Source organism: Macaca mulatta, chromosome 18, assembly GCF_049350105.2.
Source record: "Macaca mulatta isolate MMU2019108-1 chromosome 18, T2T-MMU8v2.0, whole genome shotgun sequence".
NCBI lineage: Eukaryota > Metazoa > Chordata > Mammalia > Primates > Cercopithecidae > Macaca > Macaca mulatta.
The window spans coordinates 82,789,459-82,802,682 of record NC_133423.1 but is presented as its reverse complement, the minus strand read 5'-3'; the positions used below and the strand labels follow the sequence as shown (position 1 = coordinate 82,802,682).

The 13,224-nt window shown below is 36.1% G+C and overlaps 1 protein-coding gene across 2 annotated transcripts in view; it reads right to left on the bottom strand.

Annotated features, from left to right (window-relative positions):
* ANKRD62 (ankyrin repeat domain 62) overlaps window positions 1-13,224 on the bottom strand; it is a 106,908-nt gene extending 93,684 nt beyond the window's left edge. Inside the window, exons 1-3 of one of the 2 annotated variants that reach the window (XM_077975336.1) lie at window positions 8,282-13,224; window positions 6,643-6,863; window positions 4,157-4,323 (exon numbers count right to left, since the gene is read on the bottom strand). The gene's annotated coding sequence lies outside the window, so the exon portion shown is untranslated. Of the gene's footprint in view, window positions 1-4,156; window positions 4,324-6,642; window positions 7,040-8,281 lie in introns of those variants that run through there. The other variant, XM_077975337.1, reaches the window with a different exon arrangement.

Genomic DNA, 13,224 nt, shown 5'->3' with positions numbered 1-13,224 from the left:
TAGCCGGGATTACAGGCACGCCACTACTGCCAGCTAATTTCTGTATTTTTTGTAGAGATAGGATTTCACCATTTGGCCACGCTGGTCTTGAACTTCTGACCTCAAATGAACAACCCGCCCTGGCCTCCAAAGTGTTGGGATTACAGGTGTAAGCCACTGCGCCTGGCAAAATTCAACTTTTCTCTATTTATTTCAGATGCTAAGGGCTCATAATCCTTTGGAAATAATTTTTACATCCATTGCATTTACCACCCTGATATTTTCTTATTCCTAATAAAATACTAATGAAGTTTGAAACTCCTGTGATCCCTTGAACCATGATTAAAATGATCATAATTATCAGTAATAGAATAGTGAAAAACCGCACATTGGGCTTTTCTCCCTAATTAGAAAACCATTCATATAGAGAGTACAGCTCATTAAAAAGAGCCCAAAGAATCCAAAAAGGGCATATAATTGCCAGGTAAAATTGTCAGAATGAACTCATGTCAAACTGTATTTTAAGTGAGTATTAATGTTTAAAACCATATACCAGGATAAACTCTATTCACTCATTCGGTAAACATTTATTGAGTTGCTACTTATTATATTATATCCTTTCCTAGGCAATGAAAAACACAACGATGACAAAATCCTACTCATGAGTGCCAAGTAAACACAAAACATCAGAGGCAAAATATATAGTATGTTAGAGAGGAACAACTCAAGCAGGAAAAAGGAGTGTTTATGTGCAGGAGGGGCAAGGTGGCGAAAATATTAGGATGGCTAGATAAGACCTTGTTGAGAGAGTGGCTTTTAAGGAAAGAACTGAAGAAATGGAAGGAGTAAGCAAGGAGGATATCTAACTCCATACAGAGTCAACCGCCCAGTACAGAGGGATGCAGAGTGTGTTCACAAAATAGAAAGAAGTTCCGTGTGGCTGCAGCAGAGTGGAAAGAGTAGAAAGGCAGAAGCATAAGTCAGGAAAATAGGAAGTCAGATCCTGTGGTTCCTTTGGAGTATTAGGAGAAAATCTGGCATATATTTTGAGTGAAATGGGAGGCAATTAGAAGTTTTTAACCAAAAGAGTGACATAATGTGACATGTTTTAATAGGTTCACTGGGTAAAGAATTGACGAAAAGAGGATTAAACATGGAGAAACAGAAAGACCTATTAGCAGTCTATGACACTACTCTAGATGGCCAATCAGATGACAGTGGAGTGGCTTGCACATGAAAGATGTGACTGGCTTCTGGATATATTGTGAAGTTAGACCTGATGAGATCTGCCAACATCTTGGCTGTGGAGTGTCAGAGATGGGGGTCGGGGGAGGGAGACAGAGAGAGAATGTGTGAGTCAAGGAGGACACCAGGGTTTTTGGCAGAGCATTTGCAAGAGTCATTATTAATGGAACAACAAGACTACATAAGGGGCAGGCAGGAGGAAGAACATCAGTAACCAGATTTTGGATCTGATAAACTTGACATATCCAATAGCTAATCAAGGAGAGATGTCAAGTAGACAGGCTGATATATAGGTCTGAAATTAAGGAGAGAAATGGGCTGGAGATATAAATTTGAAAATCATTAGCATATACAAGCTGGTAAAAGTCAGAAGAAAAAACCTCAAGAACTGAGCCCTGGGTCACTTTAATCTGTGAAAGGTAGAAGACGAGGAGATGTAACCAAAACAGGCTAAGATGGATGGACTAGAAAGTCAGGAGGAAAATCTAGGCCAGAGAGTGAGATTCTGAGAGCCAGTGAAGAAAGTGAAAGTATTGTTGATAGGTTACATAAAACGAGATCTAAAAAATTATATCTAGATGCGTTACAGTGAAAAATCAGTGACAACATTGAGAATAACAATTCTGGAGAGTGGTGAGAGTGAAAATTATGGCAGTGAGTTCAAGAGTGAATGGAAAGGAAACTTGAGGCCATGAGTACAAGCAGTTTAATTTTAGGGACATCATGCCCACGTGGCATTATCATGCATGATCTAATTTTCTTCTTGTTAAACTGTATTTTTCAATCCTTTCATAATGATTAAGGATTAATTACATGGTGTGTTTTAACACCTTAATAGTTTTTAAAAATTACATATATATGGCATTTTAAAAGCCAGACAAAGGTAATAAATAACATCATAAAATTATAGAACTAAAAACCCCTTGAACATTTCTGTATTATAAAGCTGGTTATCATTTTGGCTCATGCTTATAAATAAAGACCACAGAAAGACTAAAGGGCAGTATTTCCTACCTGAGAAAAATCACCCAACTCTGAGATATTTTACACTCATCAAATATACAAAATGGTTTGTCATATTAAAATATTAAATTCTATGAGATGAAAAAAGATGAAAATTCAAATAATCTTGTTTTGTCAACTGAATTTTTGTAAATTATATCATAGGAAGTCACTGTGGTAAAATATGGTGCCGTGCATGCTGAAATGTCTTTTAAAAGGATAATGGCAGGCATTCAGAGTGCTCCTAAACAGGAGGTTCACTGCATCAGCAGCACCCTGGTTTGGCACAGGAGTCAGCAAATCAGTACTTGTGGGCCAAATTCAGCCCACTGCCTGTTTTTGTAAGTAAAGTTTTCTTGGAACACAGTGCCACCTATTCATTTATTGTCTGTGAAAGATGTCAGAAACCTTCTGGTCCAAAAAGCCTAAAATAGTTACTATGTGGCTCTTTACAGGAAAAAACTGGTCAACTCCTGACTCGGCAGATCAAAGATCCTTTGATATAGTTTAACAAGTTTTACCAATATGCTGAATATTTACATGGAATACAGATCCCCATGTGCAATCCCTTGGGAATATTCAGATTATTCTGAGAATTCAATATTTGAGCACTCATGCATTGAGAACAAAAAAAAGCAAATGTCGTAACTAGCAATTTTGTTGGTAACGTGAAGTGCCAAGGTAGCATGTAGTTGCCTTTTGCAACTCAATAGATATTATAAGTATTAAGAAATTACAGGCCAGGCACGGTGGCTCATGCCTGTAATCCCAGCACTTCGGAAGGCTGAGGCGGGCAGATCACAAGGTCAGGAGATCGAGACCATCCTGGCTAACATGGTGAAGCCCCATCTCTACTAAAAATACAAAAAATTAGCTGGGCATGGTGGCGGGTGCCTGTAGTCCCAGCTACTTGGGAGGCTGAGGCGGGAGAATGGCATGAACCTGGGAGGTGGAGCTTGTAGTGAGCCGAGATCACGCCACTGCACTCCAGCCGGGGCGACAGAGCGATTCTCCATCTCAAAAAAAAGAAATTACAATATTATATTCTAACAAAATGTATTTAAGATGTGTTATCAAACTAAATGTTTTAAATATATTTTACTGATGAAATAATCAGTATACTATAGCTCCAACCTCATTTTTAAAAGAGAGTTTCAAACTACATTATTTAATGGGTATGACAATTTACCTATTTCCTCATTAATGGGATTTTAGACTATCTCCAGCTTTTTGATATGACAATGCTATAATGAAAATTCTTAACATATATAAGCATGTAACATATATTAATATCCTCAACACACTTTTGTTATACTTGAGATGGTTTATAAACACGTTACAAACATACACATAGAAATACATAAGACATATATGTGTGTGTATGTGTATCTATATGCATGTAGCCAACATATATATATATAACATACAATAGGCCAACGTATATATGTAACATACAGTAGGGAAACATACACACACACACACACACACAGATACATATATCAGAATATATATGTTGGCCTATTGTATGTTATATATAACATGTAATAAATGTCCATAACTTGTGTGTATGTGTAAAGTCATATTTCCTGCAGGATCCAGTCTCAGAAGTAAAGCTGACACATTAAAGGAATGACATATTTGAAATTTTGATACATGCTACTAAATTACCCTTCAATAAAGATTTACCAAATAAGTGTACGAGAGAACTTTTTTTTTCACATTTGCCCACACTAGTTATTTTTTTATAAAATACCAATATGCTTGGAAAAACTGTATCTAATTGCTTGTTAACTTGCATTTTTCTGATTACCACACAAGACAGAATATCCCTAAAGTATAAAATTCATTAAGCATGCATATTACCTGAAATTAGAATTCATTTGATAGTACAATAACAATAATCTACTATCAAATATTGCTATAAGCTTACCTATTATACTCTTCACTCTTCTGCCTGGGAAACTGATGATTATCAGGTTTTCTGCTCCTTTCTTAAATTAATTCATCATGATTATCATCATTGTCACTGTCATCAGCATTTAGGTTTCTTGACACTTCCATTTGCTTATTTCTGCACTTTTTCATTTTTTCTGCAAGCTGCAATGAAAGTTTGATACTGAGAATAATTGTCATTATTTTAACCAACAGAAAGAACTTTTTTGTCTTCATTCATTTTATAACTTCAGTCTGTCATGGTAAGTCATTAAAATACTTTGTGTTTACTTTCATTTTATCATTATATAATTATTAATGTAAGTTATAGTGTGATTTTTTCCTTTGAAATTCATATAAAGTCTGATTTATTTCTGTTTGAGTGAATACAACACAATTTTCCAAACTTTCAAAAAGGGCCTGTTCCAAATTTGTGTTTTCCCATCCACTCTTTGCTGTCTAATGTAAATTTCACCCTCTTGTGACGAGCAGAAGCAGAGAAATAAAAGGACAAAGCCATGAAATCTGTCCTCTTCTATCTTCACCTCCTGGAGTTTACACTGACGGCCAGATTTAGAGAATGTGACGTTGTGGGGCTTCAGGAACAAACAGAAACGAAGCTTTTCCCTCTCTGGGGTAAGCTTTCCCCACTATCTTTTATCTTTCTTTTTTCATTCGGATCCTAGGACTTCAAAACTGTGATGGTGCTTGGTGAAATACAGGAACCAAAATATGAAACCACAGAAGAAGGAGAATGAAACTGTTGAAATGCTAGTAGAGTTCTGGAAAATGAGATGCTTTCCAAATTTCACATTCACTAACCACGACATTTTATTGCTGGGGAATAGACAGTGAAAGTAATTATTTACTTCAGCTGCTTTATCAAAAAAGATTAAATGACTCATCCAAAGCTTCTAAAGTGGCATTTCCTAGCATTTTATGACACAAAACCAATAATACTATTTCATAATGCTGAGTCAGATAAATTACCTGATACATTCATCAAATTAATCACAAGAATTCAAAGTATCACTTTGGGAAAGTAACTTATTGCCTCAGAAGGGGCTGACAGGCCTCATCTACTTTTACTTTTTTTTTTTTTTTTTGAGACGGAGTCTTGCTCTGTAGCCCGGGCTGGAGTGCAGTGGCTGGATCTCAGCTCACTGCAAGCTCCGCCTCCCGGGTTTTTAGGCCATTCTCCTGCCTCAGCCTCCGGAGTAGCTGGGACTACAGGCGCCCGCCACCTCGCCCGGCTAGTTTTTTTTTTATATTTTTAGTAGAGACGGGGTTTCATGGTGTTAGCCAGGATGGTCTCGATCTCCTGACCTCGTGATCCGCCCGTCTCGGCCTCCCAAAGTGCTGGGAATACAGGCTTGAGCCACCGCGCCCGGCCAACTTTTACTTTTAAAGGTGGGTATCACCAGATTTTTGTCTATCTTTAAAACTTGATGTACAGACATCAGGTTTCTACTTTGGAGTCAAAAACTAAATTTTTGGCTGAGAATCTATGGTACTTGTATGATAAAGTTATACATCCAAAAACGTATACTCTATTAAATAAAATCACATTAAAATCTGATTTGACAGAAACATGTAAAAGTGGTAATTAAAAAATAGATATATCTATCTACATTTGTTTTCAAATATATTTAAGGTGGTCATAATGAAATTATAAGCCCCAACATATTAAGTGAAATGAATCAACTTGCACACCTGAAAGCACAACATACAATATACTGATTCCTTTGAGTATAAATATTTGTTCCAACTCTCAAGGAGGGATGGATTTTTATGTCACTGCTTCCTTCCCATTTATTTCCCACTTTATTAAGTGCAATTCATCTTCAATAGAGAAAAATTAGGTCCTAGAGCTCATTACATTGTTTAAGCAATTTCCTATATGCTTACCCTAGTTCACAAGCATCCATATCCATGGCATATGAATAGATTAGTTTCCCTGTCCCTATGCCCCTTGGAAAATTGATAGACAGACTTGGGTTGATTAAGAAACAAAGACTGTAGAATGTTCTCCTGAGCTTCTATCATTTAGATAGAAAAATAATCTATTTCCACACACAATTATGTATTTAGTAGCCCCATTTTACACAAGAGCTTTTCATAAGTAAAAAACTAGAATGCACCAGATAATTGATCAAGAGAAAAAACCACGTAGCAGCAAGTGGCCCTCTAAGTCTTTCTCAAGTTGAACTTTTTCTTTCTTCGAAGTCACGAACTCTAGTTTTAATATGCCTACTTCATTCTTCAGTCTTTGTATACTGTGCCGTAACTGTTCTTCCAGATGTACTTTTGATGTTCTGTCACTGTGATGGAGAGGAATGCACATTTTCTAATCCAAGTTCTATTTTTATAGTTATTTGCACTGCAATTATGATATAATGGTTTCTGGAACAAGTTCTGTATTGGTTTTGTATTATTATAAATGTCTGTTAACAAGAGAAGCACCATGCCGTTTTGTTTACTCACATGCTCCATTTCTCTGGAGGAGGTAAGCCACAAATCTAAAAGACTTATTGGATCACTAAACTGAGGCAGCGTATTTCTGATGTCCTCTTTGCAATTAGTGTTATTTTGGTGATTTTTTTCATCATGTGCCTGTAACACTCTTGGTCTTCTTTTATTTCAGTGATAACCACTTCTGGGTTCCTTGCTTTTGTACTTTGTGTCATTATAAAAATTCTCCTGGTCTGTGTTAAAAACATATACAGTGTCAGGTTTGTTATTATTTTCACAGCATACTTTATTTTCATTTTTAAAATAAAAATCAGAAGGTGACTGGCAAGCATATTCCAGAGACCTAGAGTAGAAATGAAATGGAAAGACATTTATGAGACTGAACTATTTTTGTTCAGAAAATATCTGGAATATTACACACAGGAGAACTCCAGATGCATTTTTTTCCTAACAGTCATGTATATTATTTGTCAAATTAGAGGGTATGTTCTTCTCATTTCTTCTTCCTGTAGTGGCTCTTCCTCTGAACAATAGAAGCTTTGGATTCCTCACAAATTTCATTCAAACTCTCCTTCAACTCAATTGTGATGAAGTTTTAAAGTTTTTTCCACCCTCATTTGCCTTGTTTGACCCATGCTTTCTCCTAGTTTTGCACACAAAGGAGTCCTGCATATAGAGATGTATGCTGTCTATTACAGTACTTGTTCACTTCTGTTTGTAGAGACATATTTTGCAGATGCAAACTGGAAGATTAATTTGCTAGTTTTGTTTGTCAGATGTCTTTTCTGTCAGGGTGCATGTTTTAAAGATAACTTTGTCATTAAATAATCAAGTATGGAAAAATAAAAGTTAAAAAATAATAAAACTTTAACTGTTAAACTTCTTAATCTATGTTTATCTACTCCCAATCACTGGATTGTAATTAGTAAGTTAAAAATAATTTGCATTAGCCTAAAATAGGGGAAAAATATCAACCATCAATGTTAACTTTGTAACTGTTTGGACTAAAATTAATTCGTTATGTGTTTAATTTACCAAAATGAATTAAAAGGTGATTTGCAGTATTACAAAGGCATCCTTCACTTAGGAAGATTTTATCTCAGTGTGCCTGAAATAGTGATACTCAACAAACAGTGCATACTTGAGTGCTTTTTTCCAAAGATTACTAACTGGTGAGTAGGCAATCAAAATCGACACTAATCAGAAAACAAAGCCAAATTCTAACAATTTAATTCAAATCATGTACTATAAAACGATAGTGTTATATACCTGTTCTGCATAGACTATGGTCTTAAGTTTCAATATATTCCAAGGTCCACTAATAACAGGTTAAAAAATTTTAACAATAGTTACAGATTTGCTCTATGAAATAAGTTAGAAAGTTACTGTTTGTACCCTCGCACCAAAGCTCCCATTCTCGTGACAGGCAGTTGGGTTGACTTTATGACCCCATTCTCTCCCTGAACACAGATACTAAAGTCAATTAAAAATCACGGGACAGGTGTGGGGGCTCACACTTGTAATCCTAGCATTCTGGGAGGCCGAGGCAGGCGGATCATGAGGTCAGGAGTTCAAGACCAGCCTGGCCAACCTGGTGAAACCCCATCTCTACTAAAGATACAAAAAATTAGCTGGAAGTAGTTGTGCACACCTATAATCCCGGTTACTCGGGAGGCTGAGGCAGGAGAATTGGTTGAACCCGGGAGGTGGAGGTTGCAGTGATCCAAGATCCAGCTACTGCACTCCAGCCAGGGCCACAGGGCAAGACTCTGTCTCGGAAAAAAATAAAATAAAATAAAAAATCACACTGAAGAATACATTTTTCATCATAGTATTAGTGACCCATAATATATAAAGTTGCAAATTTTGACCCATTAGCAATGATTACTCCTTTAACATGAACCCAAGTCAGCAGCCATCAGTGTTAAATTGTTCATAATTTTGATTGCTTAAAATTATAATTCAATATTTGATGTTACCTTTTTTATTATTTAGGATGTTATAAAAATGAACAGCAAACAATATTCAGGAACTTTTAAGCTTCATTTCCAAGGGAAAAGATTAGCTGTAAATCACTATAGATTCTGAGAATATTTTCAGTTTTATAGCCAATTAAAATGTTTTCAAATTAAATATTAAATTATAATCAACTGATTCTAAAGGGACAGTCCAAAGGTAATTTCATTTGAAGTATGCTATGTTACCAAAGCAAGGAAAACCAGAAATTTGAAATTAAATTTTTACATAACTGTAGCTGGTTATTTTCACATCCTTGAAGCCTTTCTTGTTCTTCCTCTGGTGTCATTTTAAGTCTTGTTCCGCTCAAAAAGCCATACATTTCATTAAAATGAACTACTTAGAACAGTTAGATAAAAGCTATAGTCTTTATAAACATGAACAAAAAAACATATTTTTCTTTTATAAAATGAGAGTTTAAAGCTTAATCTTCTTGAAAAAATACTTCTAATTCTCCAAAACTTCAGCAAACCACATGGAAAGACACTAGATGTCACCAGAGTCAAGCCATACATTCATCTCATAGATTCACTCACAATTTCATCCACCCAACATCAGTGAACAAAACCATCAGAAACAAAAAAAATTAAAAATCCAAAAGAAACAGATAAATACTGTATATTTTCCTTCACTTTATAATTGTACCTTTGTAACAACACACTAAGCCTGTTATTTAGTACTAATAATTTCCAATATGACTTTCTCTTTACCCCTTCATCAGTGTACACTCCAGTCTTTATATCTGAAATGTTTTCCTCTACTATTCTGACAAATTTCTATTCATCTTTTGTTTTGTTTTGTTTTGAGACAGTCTTCCTCTGTCGCCCAGGCTGGAGTGCAGTGGCGTGATCTTGGCTCACTGCAAGCTCCGCCTCCCGGGTTCATGCCATTCTCCTGCCTCAGCCTCCTGAGGAGCTGGGACTACAGGCGCCCGCCACCACGTCCAGCTAATTTTTTCTATTTTTTAGTAGAGACGGGGTTTCACCGTGTTAGCCGGGATGGTCTCGATCTCCTGACCTCGTGATCCACCTGCCTTAGCCTCCCAAAGTGCTGGGATTACAGGTGTGAGCCACCGCGCCCGGCTTCTATTCCTCTTCTAAGTCAAACACATCTATGTGATATCTTCCTTGATTCTATCTTTCCCCAGATAAAAGTTTTATGTAATGTAAATTTCATAAGACATGCTGTTAAGGTGTCAAAAGTGAGATTATATTTCAACTGACTATAACTAAATTACAAAAGTGCACATACTCCAATTGTTATCCATTTTTCTCTGTCCAGAATATCCTCCTTTTAGACTTTCACGGGGCTTGCTTTTCCTCAGCCTCTAACAGGAAGCTTAAATGGCACACAGAAAGATCTCTGACTACACAATTCAACTCCCGCTCCCATCCCAATCCTAACTACAGACTTCCTCAATTTTCTGTAATTGAACATTTTCTGTTTTCTTTATAGGAAGCACTTGTAGTGACTTATGCGTTTGTTGTTTCCTTGTTTTTGTGTTCCTACTACTCTAGGATAAGCCCTCATCCTGTGTATTCACTGTCTTACTGCCTAGCACACAGTCCGTACACAATGACAGAAATTTATTTGAGGTCAAAACATTTAAAATCTTATTAGGAGGTCCTGGGTGCCAAATCACCCTATTCCTGTAGGATATCACCAGTAATAGACCGCTAAAACTTACCCTACTCCAATCTGGAAATCCACATACCTATGCTATACTTTCTCATTGTTCTCTTGTCAGTACTAACTACTTGACAGTACTCACTAAAGGTTAAAAAAAAAAAAGACTCGCAGTATGTATTAAGGCACTGAATCCCACTGTGATTCATTTTGTCCCATATTTGCACACACATATTCCAGTTTACAAAATGTTTTCACATTTCTTGCCACATTTGTTCATTACATATACCTAAGAGCTAGATATCAGTACCATCTTTATGAAAAAGGGCACTGACATTCAAATAAGTTAAATAATTTTTCCCAAGGTTCCATAGCTAGTAAGTGACAGGACCAGGACACCAATCTATCTTTTGACTTCCACTCAGTGCTGGTACCACTATGCACCAGCTGCTTCTACCTAAGAGGTCAGGCCGTTCCCATCTCTTTCCACAGCTGTGGCCTTGGAATACATCATTATTATTTTCTACTTATGTTACCACAAGCATGACTGCCACAAAGAAACTCAAAGCATTCTACTGTTAAAAAGAATTAAAACACTATTAAACCAAATTGTTGTTTTTATACTTCCACACGTAGACTATTTCCCATGCTTTTGTTTCTCATAAAATGTTCCTTGCAGATCTACACTGATGATCCAAACATATCAATACTTTCAAGTCCTAGGCACTATTGTTTCAAGTTCCAAGTTCTAAAAAAAACCTTACAGCTTAAACTCTTTATCTCTGCATCTCATTAGGATATTTACACATCCAGATATGCCATAGAATTGTACATGTGCTCCTAGGTTGACCTGGAATAATTCTTTAGTTTTTAGACAAACTTATCTTCAGAACCCGAAGTGATTCCCTGTATTTTTTTTTTTTTCATTATACTATGCTGGCTTCTTAAATGAATTCTACAAATTAGCAGAATTGAACTATGCAGCAGTAATCTACTCAGCACATAATTATTGTATTCATTATACCCTGAAATGTGAGAAAATAATTCCTTTACGGGAGTACACACAGGTGAGAAAGTAAAGCCCAAGCATCCCACTGTATGATTTAATATCCCTCGATACTTATAATGACAGTAGACAGTACCTTAGAACTGCAGGATGATCCTATATTTTCCTCTTCTCCTGATCCTGCTGATGACTTATCTATAAAATGTTATTCACAGATACGTTCAGGAGACTATGAGTTACTGTAAATTTCAAATATACAAAGTCTATCTCCATTCATGAATATTTAAATAAAATAAAAATAACAGAAAAAATAACTTCAGGTTTGATATAGTTTCAGAAAAAAGGAGTTTGTAATATGAGAAAAATAGCAAAAAAAATATTATATTTGGGTCTACAACTTTCCTTTTTGTTTTGCATTTTTTTTTTTTTTTGAGACGGGGTCTTGCTCTGTCACCTAGAATGGAGTGCAGTGATGGGATCACAGGTCACTGCAGCCTCAACTTCTTCAGTTCAAGTGGTCCTCTCTCCTCAGCCTCCCAAGTAGTTGGGACTACCGGACTGTGCTACCACACTCAGCCAATTTTTGCAGTTTTTTTAAAAACAGAGACCGGGTTTTGTCATGTTACCCAGGCAAGTCTCAAACTCCTGGGCTCAAGTGATCTGCCTACCTCGACCTCCCAAAGTGTTGGGATTAAGGCATGAGCTGCCACACTTGGATTTTTTTGTTTAATAATAGCATTTAAGCCAATACTTTTTTAGAGATATTCACTAACTTACCACCTCTAATTTTTGTACACAAAAAACAAAATTATTATTATTTGTTTGCTTTCATGGAGCACTTTAAATAACACCATTTTTGTTTTTGCTAGTTGATGGTTTTGTTGCTTCCTCCTATTAAAAAAAAAACACAACTTTAGAAAACATTGTATTTCTTTATTCACTGCACCTATAAAATCATGCCATATCCTGAGAGAAGCCAAAAATATAAACAAAAGACAGATTCCACCCTATATTCAAGTAGGAATATGTGATAAGAAACAAGGACAGAAACATGTAACACTAGGTCTACAATTAAAATGAATAAAATACGGTGAGGGTGTAAAGAGAGAATAGTCATAGACTGCTAATTCCAGTCTTATCTGCTTCCATTAAGGTTCACCAGCTCATTCCATTCTCATCCTCTTCCATTGGGATCACTAGACCCACTCTCTCTTTTCTATTATTAAAACACTCACCGACAGGATGATACACAAGAAGACTAGGCTTTGAATTAAGGAAATTGAGTTTGAATCTCATTTATGCTACAAAGTATACCCAAAGAAATCACTTACTCTCTTTGAGTTTCAGGTTCTTCACCTGAACAACCACTTGACCCAGACGTTCAACACAGATAGAAATACTAAAGAATATTTTGTTTAGTCTCTAAGATCCCTTAAAATCCTGAAATTCTATGTGCTTTTGATTCTATTGAAAAACGAAGAATATTTAGCTGGCATGAGCATAATAATAGAAGAAAAAATCACCAAGAAAAGCAGAGAAGAAACAAACAAACAAAAAATCAAGAGAATACAGAAAACTTATGGGGAAAAAAAAGGACTCTGGAGAAAAAGGAAAAGCTTTATGGAACTAGGCAAGGTACTTGCCTAAAGGGAAAACCACATAGAGAAGTCAGAAAGTAGAGAAATCAATTAACATTTCCTTTGAATGTGAGCAAAATATAATTAACATAACATAGTCTATATGCAGACCACCTGCAGCAAACTATTCCTCTCCAGGACTTGCCTGATGTTGCTTATGGAAAACCTAGGGCCCTGTAGCCCAGCTGAGTGAGATCTGCCCTAAAAACGTTGATGGTAAAAATAAGGTGCTGGTTACCACTGCAATTGTCAAGTACATTAGGACAAATTTCTGAACTATCCAAGCTTCTAAAAAGGACTCTAAAGAGT